This window comes from Chlorocebus sabaeus, chromosome 8 (genome assembly GCF_047675955.1).
Source record: "Chlorocebus sabaeus isolate Y175 chromosome 8, mChlSab1.0.hap1, whole genome shotgun sequence".
Lineage (NCBI taxonomy): Eukaryota > Metazoa > Chordata > Mammalia > Primates > Cercopithecidae > Chlorocebus > Chlorocebus sabaeus.
In genome coordinates this window covers 10,876,388-10,898,212 of record NC_132911.1, presented here as the reverse complement: position 1 = coordinate 10,898,212, position 21,825 = coordinate 10,876,388, and the positions used below count along the sequence as shown (strand labels likewise).

Sequence of the window (21,825 nt, the reverse complement as noted above, 5' to 3'; positions counted from 1 at the left end):
ATTTTTTATTATGCTAAAATATACATAACAGAACATTTTACCCCATAACCATCTTTTACATTATATTTGTAAACTGTATTTAACGACCCTGGATTGTACACTTAAAAATGGTTACAACTTATATGTAAGTGCTGAGTATTTTATTCAGAGTTTCAATATAGACACTTTTTAGAATTCTATTTTTTGAGGGTGCAGAAAAAATTTTGTAAAAATAGATTGAGGGCATACGTGTGCAGGTTTGTTCCATGGATATATTGCGTAATGGTGAGATTTGGACTTCTAGCGTGCCCATTAACTTGAAGGATGAAGACTGTACCGAGTAGATCATTTTTCAACCCTCAGTTCCCTCATCTTCCCCCTCCTTGGAGTCCCCAGTGTCTAGTATTTCCCTCCGTATGTCCAGGTGTAGCCATTGATTAGTCCCCACTTGTAAGTAAGAACTTGCAGTATTTGATTTTCTGTTTCTGGGTTATTTCACTTAGGATAATGGCCTCCAGCCCCATCCATGTTGCTGCAAAAGACAGGATTATATATACATATATATAGTTTGTTTGTTTGGTTTTTTGCAACCAAGTCTCACTCTGTCACCTAGGCTGGAGTGTAGTGGCACGGTCTCGGCTCACTCACTGCAACCTCCAACTCCAGGGTTCAAGTGATTATCCTGCCTCAGCCTCCCAAGTAGCTGGGACTACAGACATATGCCACCATGCCCAGCTAATTTTTATATTTTTAATAGAGACAGGGTTTCACCATGTTGGCCAGCCTGGTCTCAACAGACTGGTCTCAAACTCCTGGCCTCAAGTAACCCACCTGCCTCAGCCTCCCAGAGTGCTGGGATTACAGGCATGAGCCACTGTGCTCAGCTGATTTCATTTTTTTTTTTTTTTTAAATATAGCATGCTTCATGAATGTGCATGTCATCCTGGCACAGGGACCATGCTAATTTTCTCCGTATCATTCCAATTTTAGTATATGGCTGCTGAAGCAAGAACTGGAACCATTCTTAAATGTACATCCAGGGGCATTAAGTGCATTAACAATGTCATACAACCATTGCTATGATCCCTTTCCAGTACTTTTTCATCATCCCAAATTGAGACTCTGTACCGATGAAACAATAACCCATTACCCCCCTGTTCCCCTACCGCTGGTAACCTATGGTATACTTTCTGTCTCTAAGAATTTGCCTGTGAGGCACCTCACATGGGTGGAGTGAAACAATACATATTTGTCCTTTTATGTTTAGTTTATTTCATGTAATACAATATGTTCAAGATTTATCCATGTTGTAGCAGGTATAAGAAGTCTTTCTTCTTAAGGCTAGATAATATTTTATTGCATATATGTATATTCATTTTGTGTATCTATTCATCTGTTGATGACTATTTCCGTTGTTTCTACATTTTGGCTATTGTGGATGATACTGCTATGAATGTGGTGTACAAATATCTGAGTTCTACTTTTATTATTATTATTTTTTGAGACAGGGTCTGGCTCTGTTGCCCAGGCTGGAGTGTAATAGTGCAATCTCCGCTCACTGCAACCTCCATCTCCCAGGCTCAAACCATCTTCCTGCCTCAGTCTCCAGAGTAGCTGTGACTATAGATGTGTACCACCACACCCAGCTTTTTTTTTTTTTTTTTTTTTTAAGACAGAGTTTCACTTTGTCGCCCAGGCTGGGGTGCAGTGACACAATCTTGGTTCACTGCAACCTCTATCACCAGGGTTCAAGAGATTCTCCTGCCTCAGCCTCCCAAAGTGCTGGGATTACAGGCATGAACCACCGCGCCTGGCCCATTTTTTTGTATGTTTGGTAGAAATGATGTTATGCCATGTTGCCCAGGCTGGTCTCAAGCTCCTGGGCTCAAGTGATCCTCCTGCCTCAGCCTCCCAAAGTGCTGAAATTACAGGTGTGAGCCACTGCACCCAGCCTGAGTTCTGCTTTTAATTCTTTGGGTATATCCCTAGAAGTGGAAATGCTGAATCACATGTTTATTGTTTATTGCTAGATTCTTTCTTAACTTATTTATTTTCATAGGTTTTTGGGGAACTGGTGGAGTTTGGTTACATGAGTAAGTTCTTTAGTGGTGATTTGTGAGATTTTGGTGCACCCATCACCCGAGCAGTATACACTGAACCAAATTTGTAGTCTTTTATCCCTCACTCCCTTCCCAAACTTTCCCCCCAAGTCCCCAAAGTCCATTGTGTCATTCTTATGCCTTTGCATCCTCATAGTTTCCCTCCCACTTATGAGTGAGAGTAAACAATGTTTCGTTTTCCATTCCTGAGGTACTTCACTTAGAATAATAGTCTCCAATCCCATTCAGGTTGCCGTGAATGCCATTAATTCATTCATTTTTGTGACTGAGTAGTATTCCATGGTGCATGTGTATATGTGTATATATATCTCTATATATGTGTATATATATGTGTGTGTGTATATATATATATCTCACAATTCCTTTATCCACTCATTGACTGATGCGCATTTGAGCTGGTTCCATATTGTTGCAATTGCGAATTGTGTTGCTATAAACATGCATGTGCAACTGTGCAAGTGTCTTTTTCGTATAATGACTTTTTTCCTCTGGATAGACACCCACTAGTAGGATTGCTGGATCAAAAGGCAGTTTTACTTTTAGTTCTTTAAAAAAATCTCCACAGTTTTCCAGAGTGGTCGTACTAGTTTACATTCCCGCCAGCAGTGTAGAAGTGTTCCCTTGTCACCGCATCAATGCCAACATCTATTCTTTTTTGATTTTTTGATTATGGCCATTATTGAAGGAGTAAAGTGGTATCACATTGTGGTTTTGATTTGCATTTCCTTGATCATTAGTGGTGTTGAGCATTTTTTCACATTTGTTGGCCATTTGTATATCTTCTTTTGAGAACCGTCTATTTATATCCTAGCCCACTTTTTGATGGGATTATTTTTTTTTTCTTGCTAATGTGTTTGAGTTCATCGTAGATTCTGGATATCAGTCCTTTGTGAGATGTATAGATTGTGAAGATTTTCTATCACTCTGTAGGTTGTCTGTCTACTCTGCTGACTGTTCCTTTTGCCATGCAAAAGCTCTCTAATTAAGTCCCAGCTATTTATCTTTATTTTTATTACATTTGCTTTTGGGTTACTGGTCACGAAATCCTTGCTTAAGCCAATGTCTAGAAGGGTTTTTCCAATGTTATCCTCTAGAATTTTTATAGTTTCAGGTCTTAGATTTACGTTGTTGATCCATCTTGAATTGATTTTTGTGTAAAGTGAGAGATGAGGATCCAGTTTCATTCTCCTACATGTGGCTTGCCAATTATCCCAGCACCGTTTGTTGAATAGGGTGTCCTTTCCCCACTTTATGTTTTTCTTTTCTTTGTTGGAGATCAGTTGGCTGTAAGTATTTGGGTTTACTTCTGGGTTCTCTATTCTGTTCCATTGGTCTATGTGCCTATTTTTATGCCAGTACCATACTGCTTTGGTGACTATAGCCTTATAGTATAGTTTGAAATCAGGCAATGTGATGCCTCCAGATTTGTTCTTTTTGCTTAGTCTTGCTTTGGCTATGTGGGCTCTTTTTTGGTTCCATATGAATTTTAGGATTGTTTTTCTAGTTCTGTGAAGAATGATGGCGGTATTTTGATGGGAATTACATTGAATTTGTAGATTGCTTTTGGCAAAATGGTCATTTTCACAATATTGATTCTACCCATCCATGAGTATGGGATGTGTTTCCATTTGTTTGTGTCATCTATGATTTCTTTCAGCAGTGTCTTATAGTTTTTCTTGTAGAGGTCTTTCACCTCCTTGCTTAGGTATACTCCTAAGTATTTTGTTTTGCAGCTATTATAAGAGGCGTTGAGTTCTTGGTTTTGTTCTCAACTTGTTCGCTGCTGGTGTATGGGAGAGCTACTGATTTCTGTACATTAATTTTGTATCCTGAAACTTTGCTGAATTATTTTATCAATTCTAGGAGCTTTTGGAGCAGTCTTTGGAGTTTTCTAGATATACAATCATATCATCAGCAAATAGCAACAGTTTGACTTCCTCTTTATCAATCTGGATGCTCTTTATTTTTTTCTCTTGTCTGATTGCTATGGCTAGGACTTCCAGTACTATGTTGAATAGAAATGGTGAGAGTGGGCATCCTAGTCTTGTTCCAGTTCTCAGATGGAATGCTTTCAACTTTTCCCTGTTCAGTATTATGTTGGCTGTGGGTTTGTCACGGATGGCTTTTAGAACACTGAGGTATGTCCCTTCTATGCTGATTTTGCAGAGAGTTTTAATCATGAAGTGTTGTTGGATTTTGTCAAATGTTTTTTCTGCGTCTATTGAGATGATCATGTGACTTTTGTTTTTAATTCTGTTTATGTAATGTATCGCATCTATTGACTTGCCTATGTTAAACCATCCCTGCATCCCTGGTATGAAACCCACTTGATCATGGTGAGTTATCTTTTTGATATGTTATTGGATTCAGTTAGTTAGCACTTAGTTAAGGGTTTTTTCATCTATGTTCATCAGGGATATTGGTCTGTAGTTTTGGTCTGTAGTTTTTTGGTCATGTCCTTTCCTGGTTATTGCTGGATTCTATGTGTAACTTTTTGAGGAACCACCACTGTTTTTCATAGCAGCTGCACCATTTTGCATTCCCACCAGCAATCGCAAGAGCTCCAATGTCTTCACATTCTTACAAACACTTGTTCAATTTTTTATAATAGCCATCCTAATGAGTGTGAAGTGGTAACTCCATTTGTTTTGAAGGGTGTCAGTTACATCTCCATGTGGTGAGAAACCCAAGAGTAGATAAGGTTGCCTGCCTACCACTGGAGCTCTGGCATACCAAGAAGCATATCTGGCACCAGAAATGTCTTTTTTGCAAGAGATTTTATCCAAAGCAAAATGGCTTTCCAGGGCAGATCTGGTAAGAGGACTTGATGTCCTCATAGTCACTTGATGATTCTGCCCATTTATTCATTTATTCACTCACTCACTCATTCATTTATTCCATAATTAAATACTCATTTTGGTGATAAGGAGCAGGAAGGAATTGTGATAGATGCTGTGGTGACTATATTTTAGTATCTATAAAGGGACCTTACAAATCATCTTATCCAAATACCTACCCCATTCAGGAATATTTTCTAAAACTGGAGAGATAAGACTAAGGCCCAAGTTCCCAAGTTAGTGATCAGTCAGGCTGGATGAGGCAACACTCCTCTAACTTGTGGGAGAATGGGTTTAAAACAAGGACAGGCATTTGCAAGGAAGCTCTCCTTCCTTACAGCTCACTAAACAGTCCAGTCACTTGATCAGCCTGTGAGATTTGAACACAATAAAACAAGTGTCAAGAAAACCTGATTAGATAAGCTCTGAGTACTAAGACAGTCCTTATATTGTGATAACCTCCTGCAAAAGTGTCACATACAGGCTGTGTGCAATGAGAGATACTGCTGACTTGGAACTTGTGAGCCAGGCAGGAGTGTGAGTATTTGATTTCAATCTGGGAAAATTCCAGAGGACTAAATTTGGAGGATTTATGAACATGGTAATGTCCATGCAATTGGATTTCATTGAGAAACATAGACTTTTTTTCTATTTCATACTGCGACATTTCAACTATATTAAAGGGCAAAGAGCAAGAGATAGAAACACTGGCTAGAATGCAATTCACAGATACAATTTCCACATATATACTTATTCTACTCTGGTTAATGCTGAAGCCTCCTGAGTTCAGAATTAAACAAGACTCAGAGAGACCATCATTTCCTAAAGTCTCGTTCACTTCTATTGCCTGGATACCCTCCAATGTCACACCAGGAAGCAAGACCGATCCATCTACTTAATCAGGGAGAGTAACATTTTCTAGATCTGGGTAGAGACTTGCAAAAAGAGCTTTCTAGTCTTTGTGTCATTTTCTGATCATATCATGATCAGAAAATAAGATTAAATATGATTGCACTAAACGCTCCATAACTTGATTGCCAATAAACTTATATTCCATTCCATGTATATTAAATGAGGTGGTGTACTCCATTTAATATCTTACTTCCATTTTTATGCACATAGAAGTGCTTTGCAGAATTATATCTTAAATATACATAAGGGCTTTTTGCGTAAGAATTGTAATGTTCAGAATTATTGTGTTGGGTGTTGCAAGACCTTTGGCTGTGTCCAGGTTGTCCTGCTCATATAGCAGGATGCCAGGATCTTGAAGGGAGGTAGAGGGCTAGAGACTAACAACCACCCTGCAACCCCCGTAAGTGAGGAGGAGTCATTTGGTGCTTGAAACATCTGTGTTCTCTATTGGCCCCTGACTATCTTCTATTTTTGACCCTGAGCCATAAGTGAAATCTCTCCCAACTCTGACATCTTCTCTTCTTGCCCATGGCTTAGCAAGCTGGACCTGTTCTTCCTTGTTCTGGATCTGGCTTCCAGCTGCAACCTCCACCATCATCTGAATATTCAACCTCATCTCATTAGCCTAGTCCCATCTCAGATTAATCCAACTGCCATTCTCAGCAGGGAGAGCCTAAACTTCTTCTTTTAGTATGCATATAGAGCTCACATACTTTAGAAAGATTTTTTAATATCACAGGCATTTTAAAAGAATGAGTAAGGCACTAGTTAAGCTTAAGATTAAATTAAACATAATCCTGCCACAAAGCATCTAGCTAATTGAGATGATGGTCTCAAAACATTCAGGATTCAGTACAGTTACTAAAGGAATTTGTGGAGGACAGAAGCTATGTAAGTTACTATGTAAAGGGATTGTTGAGGGAATTTTTCAGGGGTAGGAGATTGAACAAGGTGACCTTCTAACTGTGCATTTAATGGTTGCAATAGCTGTCAAGGTCAGAGTTGGTAGGAACAATCCAAGTTAATATCTAGATCTGCCAGTTTTCAGTCCCATGTGGATGGAGGGAAAAAATCATGGAACCATTGCTGAGCCACACCGAAGATGAAAAGGGCCAATTCTGAGAAAGATCATACATGTGCCCTCCTCTCAAGGTGCTTGTATTTCTACCTGGACAGAAGTACGTCAAACACTCAGGGAATGTAAGAAACCCAGGGAGGTTTCGGGGGTGCCCTCTTGACCTGTACGCACATCTCTTTTTCTGACCCCATTCTCATACATCATTATTGTGACATGTAAGCCTCTCTGGGCTGGTAAACTAAGCCTTGCAACAGCAATACCTGTGCATATCTTGGAAGTCTATGGGATACTCATAGAGACACTCGATTTCTAGTCAGTTTAGATCAATCACAAATGAGGAAAACCTTATAGTGCAATAAAGATTCTAGTTGTTCCTTCATGTTGGCATAGAACTTCTTAAGGGTCAGGAGAACTTCTTCCCCATGGGTGTGTGCTTCCATGAGGAGGAACCTCCTTTAAGGTACTTTGCCCTACCTGAGCCTCTATTTACCCCCACACTCTCAGGAGAGAGTCACTCATCAGGCTGGTGACTGGGAGAAGAATCTGGGCCTGTGTGACACAGCTTTTCTTCGTTCTTTCTTGCTCCAGATCTGTCTGCAGACAGCACCGAGCAACACCCTGATGCCTCCATCCCTGCAGAGGGACCCAGCTCTGTGAGGAAGGCCTGGTAGGCTCTGGCCTCACCTTGAACTGGGAGGGCCCACAGGGATAAAGTGCTGGCACAACACTTAGGTGGCAGGTATAAGACCACACCTGCTCACCAGCATGTTAGGAACACAGTTGACCTGCTAATCTCCAACCGTGGACCACCTGCATCTTCCTCTCTCTGGATTGGGAATTCAGGGGGAGAAAATGGGTGTTCCGTGTGAACTTCCTAAATCCAAAACAACGTCAATATTCAGAGGAAACCCTTCACCCTTCTTTAATTTAAGTATCCTCCAAGATGCACGCATGCATGCGCACACACGCACGCACGCGCGCACACACACATTTTCTTCCCTGTGTGAAAGTTCCCAACCTCTGCTCTCTTCCTCTAGAGATCTTGGACCCCTACTGTGTCAAGCTGGATTATCCAGCCTGGGAGGGCACCTGGCTTCCTTCCACTGAGAGAAAACATCACTAATGAGGCTGCCGTGGACTCACCTGGTGTATTAGTCCATTTTCACACTGCCGATAAAGGCATACCAAAGACTGGGCAATTTACAAAAGAAAGAGGTTTAATGGACTCACGTTCCACATGGCTGGGGAGGACTCACAATTATGGTGGAAAGTGAAAGGAAGGTCTCACGTGGAGGCAGACAAGAGAAGAGTGAGAGCCAAGAGAAAGGGGTTTCCTCTTGTAAAACCATCAGATATCACGAGACTGATTCACCACCATGAGAACAGTATGGGGGAAACTGCCCCCATGATTCAATTATCTCCCACTGGTTCCCTCCCACAACACGAGGGAATTATGGGAGCTACAATTCAAGATGAAATTTGGAAAGGGACAAAACCAAACCATATCACCCAGAGACAGAGATTTCACGGAACTTCATCTTCTGTGGAAACCCCAGGGCTCTCAGTACTCACTCGCTCTTAGTCAGGAGCCTATCCTCATTTCCATTCAAGATTTCTGGGGCTGTGACTCAAGTCTTGACACTAGGAGCCCCCATCTGCCCAGGAGGATTGGCTAGTTATTTACAAAACGGATTATTTTCTGGCATGAAACTCACCACCAAGGAAATAAGACTGTCTTCGAAATCAGGTCAATGTTGAGTCAGAAAACCACAGCCTAGAATTTTAAATTATCTCCAGTAGCTGGTTCCACAATCTTGTCCATTTCATGTGCAAGGCAGGGGAGGCTGATGATATTCTGACAGCTGCCAGAACCCAGAGCTGTGTGAAAGATAGCATAGGAATGTCAAGTATGCTGCACCATGATGGCAGTGAAGGGGAATCACTCCCCCTCAATGTGTGGTTCCTGAGGCCAGGGGCTGTGCTCCTGCAACTGCTGGAGCCCAAGGTGGGGCCAAAAGTAGGCCCTGATTTAACTCTCCTTGCTCCCTGGCACTAGGAATGGCTGAGGACCTTTGGAATATATTTATTGATGCTTAAGTGGAAACTCATTGAAGGGGCTGCACAGGTTGCCAGTGCATTTATGGAGGGGGTGCTAGGTGATGACCCCCTAGAGTATGCAGTGCATAACCAGTGAGGGATGTGCAACAGCCTGGGGGTCACATGGGGAAGCCAGCAGCTGACAAACACATCTCCATGAAGTGGCCGCATTGGGTGGTTTTGCCACAGCCTGGGCCTGAACATCAGTTTTGGAGATTTAGCCACCTCATTTGTCAGGGGAATAGAGGCCTCTCTCAGGGAAGAACCCACCTTAGTGGTGCTGGTATGATCAGAAACAAGACATAGACCAGCCACTGGGAGTGGACAACTGGGTTGGGATCCATTCTACCTGGACAGTGCTGAGATGAGCACAGTCAACCTTCACCCCATGAGGTTCCTAGTTTGGGAGTTGACTATCTCTTTTTCTGATAACCATATTCTTTCTTTAGAGATGAAGAAATTACACTTCTAAGTCTTCGTAAGGCTGGAGGCATTTCCTCTTAGATGATTTGGCCTCTCTTGCTTTTATCCGCCATGCGCATATTTTATAGTTTAACTCATAGGATAGGAACCTTAATTCCAAATTATTTGGGTAGCTTTAAGGGACTCAGTTTACCCCAGCCCCCAAATACAGAAGATGTCTCTGAGGTTTGCCACCATCCCTGACGGCTCCACTGCTCACCAGCCCATGAGCACCCACATTCCCTCCCTGTTCTATGCATTTACTGACTTTATATGCTCCTCTCACTGCTGCATCTTCCAAGGCATGTCTCAAGTCCTTCCTCCTGCATGAAGCCTTTCCTGACCACCCTACCCTTTCCTGACCTCTGAAACTCTGCAGTACTCAGAGAGAACAGAACCTAACTTAGCCATGATTGGCTAGTATTTATCATCGCCATTTCCTGTAGGTCCTATTTCACTGACTAGACTATCAGCCATTTAAAACTAGAAAATGAATTTCCTATTTATTTAGCCTCCCCCATCATGTCTAGCACATTGAAAACATTTGCAGATATTGGAGAAAAAGATGCATATTAAATAATCCTTTGCTTCCTCAGATATCACCCACATTTTCTATGCATCCCAAATCCTCTTTCTCTAGGAAACCTTCCCCAACCACTGACTCACAATGATATTTTTCTGCCCCTCCTGATCACCCATTGTTGTCCCAGCCATGCATTTTGTCATTCACTTATGTTGTCTGAATTTGTACTTTGGCTTAAGGTATGAGAGTCTTGTCTGCACAACTGCAGCCAAGGTTTGGGTGATGTTAGCTCCAGTCTGAGCTGGCACCAAGCAAGACCCCATATGAGGGTCTGAATCAAACAGTCTTCAGCCAATGTTTGTTGTTGCCTTGAAGATCAACAACTTTCCAACAACTAAAGGTCTTCCCCAGCCAGGCTGCTGTTCTCTGCATTAGGTAGACCTGGGCGTGAGTCTTGGTGTTATCACTTCAGAGGCGTCACTGTTGGAAACACCTCTTAAGCTCTCTAGGCCTCCATTTTATTTCCTTATCTCTAAGAAGGGGAATGGAGCTGTTGTGAGCCTGAAGTACCATCAAGCACTGAAAACATTAGGCATGTAGAGGAGGGGTTAAGAGCAGCTCCTCTGCAATCATATCACATGACCTTGACCAAGTGACTTAATTCCCTAAACTACCTTCTCCTTATCTGTACAGTAAGCATGTGAACCTCATGGGCTTCTTGTGCGGATTATGTGAGATGACGTGTCTAGGTTCTTATGTGTTGGTAATAGTAGTGATGACAGTGGTAGCAGTAGTAGTAAGAAACTGTTATCACCGGCTGAGAGTGGTGGCTCACGCCTGTAATCTCAGCACTGTGGAAGGTCAAGTCCAGAGGACTGCTTGAGCCCAGTGATTGGAGACAAGTCTGGCTAACAAAGCAAGACCTTGTCTCTACAGAAAATCAAAAAATTAGTCAGGTGTAGTGGTGCACACCCATAGTCCCCACTACTCGGGAGGCTGATGGGGGAGGATCGCTTGAGTCTTACAGGTCAAGGCTGCCGTGAGCTGTGATCATGCCACTGCATGCCTGGGCAACAGAGCAAGATCCTGAGAAAGAAACAAAGAGAGAGAGAAAGAAAGAAGGAAAGAGAGAGAGAGAGAGAGAGAGAGGAAGGGAGGAAGAAAGGAAGGAAGAAAGAAAGGAGAAGGAAGGAGAAGGAAGGAAGAAAAGGAAGGAAACTGATTATAGTAATCGGCACTTGGAAAGTGCTCAGTGAATGTGGCCTTCTACCATGCTGGGGACTGGTGGTCTCTGTTGCCTTCCCAGGTACTGGAGTAGATCCACTGGCCCCTTTTCCAGATCTGCTGTCTACACAACTCGAAGCAGGGCTTGCAGCCTTGTCACATTTTTATGATATCTACCAAGGCAGGCCTAGGGAAGCAGGGGCCTTGGTATCCCTAGCTACACAGCTTTCTCTCAGCCCCCACCACAAGAGTTATCCTGCACCTCTATCCCCTTATCCTACAGAAGAGTTGAGATAAATTCTTTCTCGAGGTGACATGCAACAATTTATAGCATAATAAAATCTACAAGATTCTACCCTGAGCAGAGATTTTGACAACAGCTCTTTTCCCTAAGGACAGCACAGAGGATGCCTATGCTGGGGAAAAATGAAACTCTCCGGCAGAAAAATCGCTCTCAACCCCACAAAGCATTGGCCAATCAGAACTTTCAGGAGCTTGGCTGAGCGTTTTGAACCCTGTGGCCACCAACTGTTTCATGTCCCAGCTGTCACCCTACCATATTTGTGCAGGATTATCCAGGTAATTCCTCAGAGGATGGCTACCTTCTCCTCCCTGGTCCTGAACTGATGCTAAAAAGCCCTCCAACCTCCCAGTTCTTTATTCTGTGTGGCCAACACTGGAGTCTACAAATTAGGGCACAGTGCTTGAAGCTTGGGCCAAGTTGAGTTCTTGAGCACGTTTAACTTCTGAATTCTCCCTTCACTTTCTGTCTCTTCTGGCATATTACTTAACTACTGCCTAAACCTTTTAAGTCATGATTTTAATGCAACTAAGCAGGTGCCATAATTTACTCCTCCAAGGGGCCTGATTTTCTGTAATGATAAAGAGATTCACTGTATTCCCAATTAATCATATCAGTTTAAATGTGTGTGGGGCCTCCAGTTGAGAAGAGGATAAATATGTAGCATTGCTATTGTTCATTTTTACTGTAGCTCATTCTCTCCCATTAACTACTGGATTTCAGAAAATCAAGACCATTTAATTATGTCAAGAGCACAGCTGGAAAACTGCAAAGAGGCTATAATTGACTTGGGGGGAAGAAGCAAGTTCAGATATAACAAGGGATTGTTCTAAGAAGCTTCCCCATTGCTGAATATAATGCACTGCAAATCCGGGAGGAAGAACTAAAAAAGAATGCAACCCAGACTTAATTAAAGTCATGATTAGCTGATGGGGTGGGGGGGAGGGGGACTGGGGGGGAGTCAAGATAATACTAAAGCCACTGGTAACTTATTTACACTTGCCTATGAAATACAGCCATGCCCAGAAACACATGCCTAGGCCCTCTGAGCTACAGAGTAACACTTGTATCTTCAAAAGGCTCCCTGTCAACCCATCATACATCATTGATCCAGAATCAGTCTGGTGGGGGTATGCAGAAGATCAATTCAGAAGTTCTGGAGTGGGGCCTCCATTCCGAATTTTAGCAGATACCCCAGGAGGTTCTGATGTAGGTGGCTGGTGCACCACACTTTGAGAAGTTCTGGAATAGATGACTCCAGGATTTTTCAGCTGTATAATATATATAAAACCTCGAAACATTCCATTCATTGTATATTTTATACATTCACAGCCTGTGTGTACACATGCAGGGAGAAACTGTACACCATCTGTCTCTGTCCACTGTGTATGAATTCCACATGTGCCTGTTTTATAATAGAACTGAATTTTATAAGTTTTCAGCAAAATCAAATAAACAGTGTGTGGATTTGAGTATTTTCTTTCCCTACTTGACCCAGAAGAGGAATTTAATTTATAAAAGAAAACGAGAATCACAAACATGGCTCCACATTTTCTGAGAACGAAACACAGACGTGTCCATGTGGCTTGAGAGGTTCAGGGACCATTTCAAATACAAGTGGGGCTCTTGTCTTTGCTATCCTGATGGCTTCTCGCTCTTTTCAGTCTTAAACCTGGGGCTTGAGCTCCAAAATTTGATGCCTCATAGAGGCCTTGAGAGCCAGGAAGTTAGTCAATTTGCCCATGCCCTGCCTTGACCAAGTGAAAGTAATTTTTTTCTCCTCTGTAAATCACTCACCCTTAGAGATGGCAAATAGGTTTCAACTCATGGTCATTTTGCAGAGGCTGAACAAACGAGTGGGCCGAAAAGGACTCAGAGGCTCTATAGGGACCCCAAATAAAGGAGTGTAATCTAAATCCTTGTAGGGATAGGGTGGGGTCCCTTTTTAAATCACTATTTGCCTGTCCAGCCCTGGGCTTTCTCTTGCAAGATCTACTCTTTTTATACATAATTTTAGAACTTTGAAATTTGATATCTAAGGGTTGGAACTTCTGTCTCCTGACTCCAAATTCCATGTTCTTCCCAATAACCTAGTTCATAATAAATCATCCACAGTAGTGGAGGGCGCTAATCCAGACAAGTTTTGCTATCAGTAGTGAGAGGTAGTTAGCAAGAAATCTGAACTCAATCTTCTCTTGAATGGGTTATAGCTGTTTTTGCCTTTCTCTTTATCAACACGCTTTACAGTGAACAGAGTAGAAACTCAATGGCCCATAAAAAAACATGAGGTGGTGGTGAATCTGTTCTTTGTGTATAGGTTTACCAGCTAGAAAAGAATTTGAGAACTGCTGCAGTCTACATTAGTTAACTTAAACCTTTAACTCAAAGGTATTGTTTGAAGAACAACTGTATTAGCCTGTTTCCACGCTACTGATACAGACATAAGCAAAACTAGGAAAAAACAGAGGTTTAATTGAACTTACAGTTCTGCATGGCTGGGGAGGAAATGAGAATCACTGCGGGAAGCTAAAGGCACTTCCTTCATGGCAGTGGTGAGAAAATGAGGGAAAAGCAAAAGCTGAAACTCCGATAAACCCATCAGATCTCGTGAGACTTACTCACTATCACGAGAATAGCACGGGAAAGACTGACCCCCGTGATTCAATTACCTCCCCCTGGGTCCCTCCCACAGCACATGGGAGTTCTAGGAGATACAATTTAAGTAGAGATTCGGGTGAGGATACAGCCAAACCATATCACCAACATGGAAAATCCAGGCAAGTTTCGGCCGGGTGCAGTGGCTCACGCCTGTAATACCAGCACTGTGGGAGGACAAGGCGGGCGGATCACAAAGTCAGATGGAGACCATCCTGGCTAACACGGTGAAACCCTGTCTGTAGTAAAAATACAAAAAAATTCGCCCGCCGTGGTGGCGGCGCCTGTAGTCCCGGCTACTCGGGAGGCTGAGGCAGGAGAATGGCGGGAACCCGGGAGGCGGAGCTTGCAGTGAGCCGAGATCGCGCCACCGCACTCAGCCTGGGCGACGGAGCAAGACTCTGTCTAAAAAAAAAAAAAAAATAGAAAATCCAGGCAAGTTTCACTAACAGGAGTGATTTGGGGCTGAATGTGAGGAAAGTGTAATCCCATGCTGGGTTACCAGGGGCTCTTCAGGGAGGGGCAGGTCTTGCCTATTTCAGTGTTCCTTCCTCTTTCTGAGTGGCATTCTCAAGCCTCTGGTAATTATTAGAGGTGCCCTGCATTGGCTGGTTCCCTCTGCCTCCTAAATCAATCTACTGATTTGTCAAATTTGCTGATTCTAGGGCTATATAATGCTCATGAACACACAAACAACAAACCGCTTTTACTCATCGTGAAGTGTATGATCCTTCCTCCAGTTGGGGAGAAGCTTATCAGGAAGGGTTTTCCCTGGAGCTCTTGCTATGCACGATTGGGATCCACTGGATTTATTTTGGCAGAGGGAGAGAGCGATATTGAATACAAGGGAAATAAATATTACCCACACCCAGCATTTAACTTCTTTGATATTAAGGCTGATTTAGTGGTCAGAATCCAGGTGATGGGGTGAAAGGTAGCGTGACAGACGAGAAGGAGGAGAAGCAAGCTAGAATTGAATGAAGCTGAGAGAAGCAGTGAGTTATTGGGTAGCAATCCTATTTCCATTGCATTTCTGTTGCATTGTTTTGTTGTAAAGAAGAATCAATAAAAAGAGGATGCTCGAGGTTTTTAATTTAGTGAATCTCATCTGGGACATGGTACATCTGACAGTAGCCTGACTTTTTAAAATGCAAACACTGTGCTCAGATTTATTAATTTTTATGTTATGAATATTTAAATATGCCCATCCCAATGGAATCATTTCACGGGAAGCTAATGCACTTACATTTTTAATGAAATGAGTAGTCAACCATTAAAAATAAAATATGGATATGAATTGTTAGACTAATTGATTGGGGGAAGAAAGTTATTGTGCAAGATATCAGAGAATTTAGAAAAATGAGGAGAAATCAAATGACCCAATTATCGTCAGCCTTTGACATTCAGGAAGATGCTGTCCAATATATCTCTTTTTTTTTTTTTAATGAACAGTCACTTTTTTAAATGTCTAAAGAAAATTATCACTGTAAATCAACCCTCGAGTAGGAAGCGAGCCAGAAAGGGGTGTGATCTTCAGGAGCTAGTACTTAACTGCTAGTTCCTGCTACAATAAAGGGAGTGAGGAATCAGAGAATTTTCTGTATAATTCAGGTCACAACCCTGCTTTTTCCTGGATTCCCCATAGAATACAGCAACTGAAACTAAGGCTAAGTCTCCCCTCTCCCCGAATTTCAAGATACCTGTGCTCTTATCAAGATGTAAATAAATGTAATTTGAAAGTCACTTTAAAGATTACTAGTTTAAAGACCCTTTGAAGTTTTTTTCTTTTTAAAGTGGAAGAATTATTGTTTAAAGCAAATCATAGCATTCCTTTTTCTAAGTATGATTTTCTATGTTGGTCTTCAAGTGATACTTTTTTTGAGTTAAAGGTTTAATCTTAACTAATGAAGGCTGCTGCAGTTCTCAAATTCTTTTTTAGCTGGTAAATCTATAAGCAGAGAATAGATTCATTGCCACCTTACTTTTTTGTTGGTCAATTAATTCCTACTGTTCAGTTAGTGTGTTGATAAACAGAAATACTAAAAGAGCTATAACCCATTCAAGAGAAAACTGAGGTCAGATTTCTTGCTAACCACCTCTCACAGGGCAATTGGATGAGCAAGATGTGTATTGATTCAACAGCACAGGAGGCCTTGCTGTGTATTGGTAACATCACAAGTGGCAAGTGCCAAAGGCTCAAGGAAGAACAAGGAAAGAGCTGAGAAGGTGAATTGTTGGCATTTCGTAGGCAGGGATAGAGAGATGAGAAGAGTGGGAGGATTGAGGATACTGAGAAAAAATGGTTAAAGTGGTGCACTAGAGAGAGAACAGGAAGGAAAAAGGGGGTAAGAGCCAGGTATGGGGGAAGCAAAATCCATGGACCATGTGAGGAAGAAAGATAAAGAATTTGGCAATCAAAATCACTTAGTGCAGTGCTCCTCTAACTTCAGTGTGCACACGAATCACCTGGGGATCTTGTGAAAATGCAGGTTCTGATTTAGCAGGTCTAGCTAGGGCCTGACCTGCAATTCTGTATTCCTCCCAAGCTCCCAGAAGACGCCCATGCAGGTGCTGTTCCAGCCCACCCATGAGTAGCAAGACCAGAGGATCCCAGTTTCCTCTGATGGAATGTGAAGAATGTCGGTACCAATGAGTGAATTCTTTATTGTCAGTTGTGTACTTTGCACTCTGCTAAGTACCCTGAAGAGTTTTTAAAAAGAAGAGATAAGACATGCAAACATGAAACCACTAGAGTAAAACAGAACAGAGTGTGTGTTACGGAGCCTACGTGGGGCTGGAAGGCTTCAGGAACAGAGAGGATCTGTCTAAGCATGTTGGAGCTTACACAGGCAGAAAGGAGGGGGAGTGACCTCAAGCTGAAATGAACATAGAGGGTAGAGTATGGAATGCAAGGGCCAAAGAACTGCCGAGACCTCTGTGGGGCCTTAAGGCTCCACTGCAACCCCAGAAAGTGACCGTCTCTAGGGTTGAAAGGCTCAGTGTTGTGGTGGCTGGCTATGAGTTTAGCTGAAAAAGCAGGTGCGTCTCCTTTAGTCTTTTATTTCCTTTCTTTTCTTTTTTTAAAGACAGAGTCTTGTTCTGTCACCCAGGCTGGAGTAGTGGGGCAGTCCTAGCTCACTGCAGCTTTGAACTCCTGGACTCAACCAGTCCTCTCACCTCAGCCTCCCCAGTAGCTGGGACCACAGGCACACTTCCACCACTCCCAGCTAAATTTTTTATTTTTTGTAGAGATGGGGGTCTCATTATGTTACCCAGGCTGGTCTCGAACTCCTGGCCTCAAGTAATCCTCCTGCCTCAGCCTCCCAAAATGCTGGGATTAGAGGCATTAGCTATTGCACTCAGCCTCCTTCAGTCTCCAGAGTACCTGGCACATTGCTGGACACATTAATGGCCACTGAGTAAGTGGTTGACTCATGCCAGGGCCATTCAGTGAATTACGGAGCAGCCAGCATGTATGGCAACTAATACACCTTGACATCCAGGTTCAAAAGTGAAAAACAAAAATGGATTCTCATTATAATAGTCGAAGAAAAACATAAATAATGATTGTGGCATGACTGTCTATTTAAGATATTCATTTCTTACTCGCTTTTGCTGCTAAATGGAACACAAAATAATAAAGATAATATTTTCCTTCTCACTTTCTACTTAAAAGAACGACCACACTTTTGCATTAAGGTTGACTCTTTGAGTTTCTGAAACCTTGCAGAAGTAATCTTTGCCTAGCTTTGGGAAGATCTGACCCACTACAGATTGTGTTGGAGGTGCCATGGAGGAGGACTTCCTGTACCCGTGTGTTATGGAGCTAAATCACATTGGTCACACTGTGAGATGTGATGAAAAACATGGGTGCCATAGTAAGTCAGCCAGAGCCCAGAGCAATGAGTATGTCTGGAAAGAGGAGACTTCACCAAAGCTAACATGTGGGCTGTGCCTTGAAGGATGAGGAGGAAGCTGCCAGTGACATGGGGGAAGTTCTTCTAGAGGGAGGCTACAGCTCTGGCAGGGCCGTGGTGAAAATCTGCAGGAGGAAAACGATGTCCTGTGGATTTAGTAGAAACCTGGAGTCCATGAGGACCTATGACAGCAGGTAAGCACGGGCAGGGAGACTGAGGCTAAGCTCAGAGATCTCTTGAATACCAGGTTGGGGATTTAGACTTTGTCCTACACACAGTGCTGCCTATTTATAACTTTCTCAGCTTGCTTGCATAAAATAAGCTTATACATACATAATACTGGCAGTTGACTTTGGACCACGGTTAGGAAAGCAATTACATCTTTGCCTAAGCTTCCATTTGAAATATTTGTCTTCACTTAGCTAGTTCTTTATTTTTTATTTTTTTATTTTTTGAGATGGAGTCTTGTTCTGTCCACCAGGCTGGAGTGCAGTAACGAATCTTGGCTCACTGCAATCTTCGCCTCTTGGTTTCAAGCGATTCTCGTGCCTCAGCCTCCTGAGTAGCTGGGATGACAGGCATGCGCTGCCACACTGGGCTAATTTTGGTATTTTTAGTAGAGACAGGGTTTCACCGTGTTGGCCAGGCTGGTCTCGAGCTCCTGACCTCAAGTGATCCGGCTGCCTCGGCCTCCCAAAGCAGTGGGAACTAGCTTCATTCATTTAGTTCTTGAATGATGTACAATGGAGGGGTGAACCAGACAAGTAAGACAGAGGGGATTTGTTTCATTACTAACCTACTGTGTAATTTTTGTCAAGGGGAAAATTCCTTGAGCCTCACTTTCCCTTGCCGGACTAAGAGTAATGAACATTTTGGCACACCAAACTTAGCAGTTCTTACAATGCTAGTTCCTGGGAACTTCCCGTGTGCCTGTTATATACATTATCTATTTAATCCTCCAACTACAGCATAGGATAGGCTCTGCTATCAGCTTTTTTACAGATGAAGAAACTAAAGCTCAAGGAATTTGAATAACTGGCCTAAGGACACATATGGCTAACAATTAGCAAAGCTGAGATTCGCTCTGATCCCAAACTCAGCCTAGTGTCATTTATACAGCACCCCTTACCCCAAAGATGGTTATTTTAACAATCATCATTTTGAAAAGTACCTCAAACTCAAAAATTGTTTCAAAGTACCTGTAGCATGTGACTTCATTATCCTCACACTGCTGGGAAGAAATACAGAATCATCCAATACTGGACTGAAAAGACCTGATAAATCACTCTAGCTTTTGCTTCTCTTTTTGCAGAAGAGGAGATTGGAGTGTAGCAAAGCTGTGGAATGACTCAAAGTCACACAGAACATTCTAGTAATAGCTGGTTCTCTTATATTTTAGTGTGTTTAAAGTACAATGATTGAATAAGGGCTCTGATAAATACAATTTAGGGTTTTTTCTGCACTCACCTATCTTCTCTTCCTTATACTAAAGAGTCATTCTCTCTGCTTCCTTTATAATTCCACGTTTCCCAGTGATGTTGAAAATAAGTATCACAGGGGCCTGGCAGAGGCCTAGGGTCAGGCAGGTGTTCACTACATTAATTGACAGCTCAGGACAAACCTTGACTCAGAATGGACAAGACCAGCTCAGCAACATCAGGAACTGGCTGTGAAGACCTTTCCCAGAGTTGTGGCTTCGAAAAGGAAGTCTGGCTTCTAAGATGAATGATCAAGGGTTTGGCTAAAATCCAGCCTCATGAAATTGAAGAAGTAGCTTCACAATACCCAGGGACAGAATGGGAGAGAGGGGCAGGAGACAGGCAGGTATCTTGCCTGAAGATTGAAGCGATTCTCACTGGAGAAATAAAAGAAATTCCAAGAACCATCACTTTTGCTTTAAGAGGAGCCTTAGAGCTGAATGAGGACAACAACCCCATTTTAGAGAAAAAGAAACTGAGTCCAAGGAGGTTGAGTGACTCTGTTAATATCACACAGTGAGTGACCAAGACTCCCATCTTGTAGTCCAGTTTGTTTTCTACTGTCTTTATTTTGAAATAAATGTTGGAGTGCTCTAAATAGTCATCTGCAGTTTATTATTATCATGGAAACTGTGAGTCGCCTCTGTTCTTCTACCAGGGATTTAGTGCATGATCCCAGCAACACGCCTAGGATACCAAATGCAATCAGAGCCAGTTTGAAATAATACCCCTCCCACTCTCTATTAATTTTCTCGGAAATGGTTAGATCCCTGATGACCCCAGACCAGAATGGCAATGACTCCAGAGGTTGGCAGCATGCTTGTCCAGGGTCTGTAGAGGAAATCTCCATTCAGGAATTGATGAACATTAGAGAATATTAATAACATCCAACTTGTGCCACTTTCAGAAACTCGGTTTAGTGCCCTGGGATAGTGAGAATGTTCTTAGCCTACTTTGTAGAAATTACTCAACTCCTTCCTGGCCTTGGGACAAGATCAATGAGTTGATTGCACTTGGAAGTGGAACAGTGAGAAGTTGGGAGTGAGGGTGCTAGCAAGGAGCTCAAATAAACAGAAAAACAAATCTATAGAAACCATGCAGAGAATTCTATTAGGATGGAAACGTTAAATGTAGTACACAGTGGGGAGATGGCATGGGGGTTGAAGGCAGAAGGGAACTCCATCAGATTGGCAGAGATGGGTACCCTCCTTACTCCTACAGGAAAGTGGGGAAAAGTGCCTGAAGCTTTCTAAGCTGAGCACACTCTCAACATCAGATGCTTTTTGCCCTTTACCCTGCCCTGCCCTGTCTTGCCCCGGATGTGCCTACTTCATTCCAGTTCTGTTGATTCCTGGAATCTCAAAGCAGCGGTAGCAATGCCTAGAAGAGATGTCATGTTGGTGGAGACAGCAACACTGAGATGAAAATGGAGACCGAAAGAACAGATGATCAGAGAGCAGGGAAGGAGTTTCTTCCAAGGATCAAGGTATGGAGTAATCCAATGGTGACATTAGAGGTGACAAATGGTGATGTTAGAGGTTGCCAATGTTTTCAGCTACCACAAGGAGAATTTGTGAGTTTCCTTTATGTTCTACCTGAGCATCACAAAGGAAGAGAGAGACATCCAGGATTGCAATAATTATACTGGAGAATACTTGAAACAGCACCTACCAGCAGTCTGCTGGGACTCATGAAAGTCATGAAGATGAATTCAGTATGTGTTGCATGGCACATGTGATATGGGCTGTAGGCTGAAGGATTCAGCATCATGCAAGAAAAGATGTTTCTATTCTCATGGGACTTACAATCCAAGAGTAGACAAAGAGTGAACAATTATTTATAAGTGTGACGGGCATCACAATGAAGAGGTAAAAGACACTTTAAGATCATATCACATCTATGTGAACTTAGGGGAGGAATCCAGATTAAATGAGATACCGTACATGAAGTGTGTAGCATGGTACCTTGCACATAAGTGCCCAGTAAATGGTAGCTGCTATTACTAAAGGTCTAAAGAACATGGTTCAAGGAGGCAAATCTTTTTTTTTATTTCAATAGTTTTGGGGGTACAGTTGACTTTTGGTTACATGGTTAATTCCTTATTAGTGATTCTGAGATTTTAGTGCCCCCATCACCAAGTAGCGTACACTGCACCCAATGTGGTTTTTGGGGTTTTTTTGTTTGTATTTTTGTTTTTGGGACGGAGTCTCACTCTGTCACCCAGGCTAGAGTGCAGTGGCGC

General features: G+C 42.5%; 1 long non-coding RNA gene and 1 other non-coding gene across 2 annotated transcripts in view; one reads left to right on the top strand and one right to left on the bottom strand.

Moving 5' to 3' along the window:
• Positions 1–21,825, top strand: part of LOC103215354 (uncharacterized) — a 223,074-nt gene that overhangs the window by 114,485 nt on the left and 86,764 nt on the right. The gene's annotated exons all lie outside the window — the stretch shown is intronic.
• Positions 887–990, bottom strand: LOC119618946 (U6 spliceosomal RNA). The gene has a single exon (XR_005235292.2). It is a non-coding gene; the product is annotated as a U6 spliceosomal RNA (small nuclear RNA).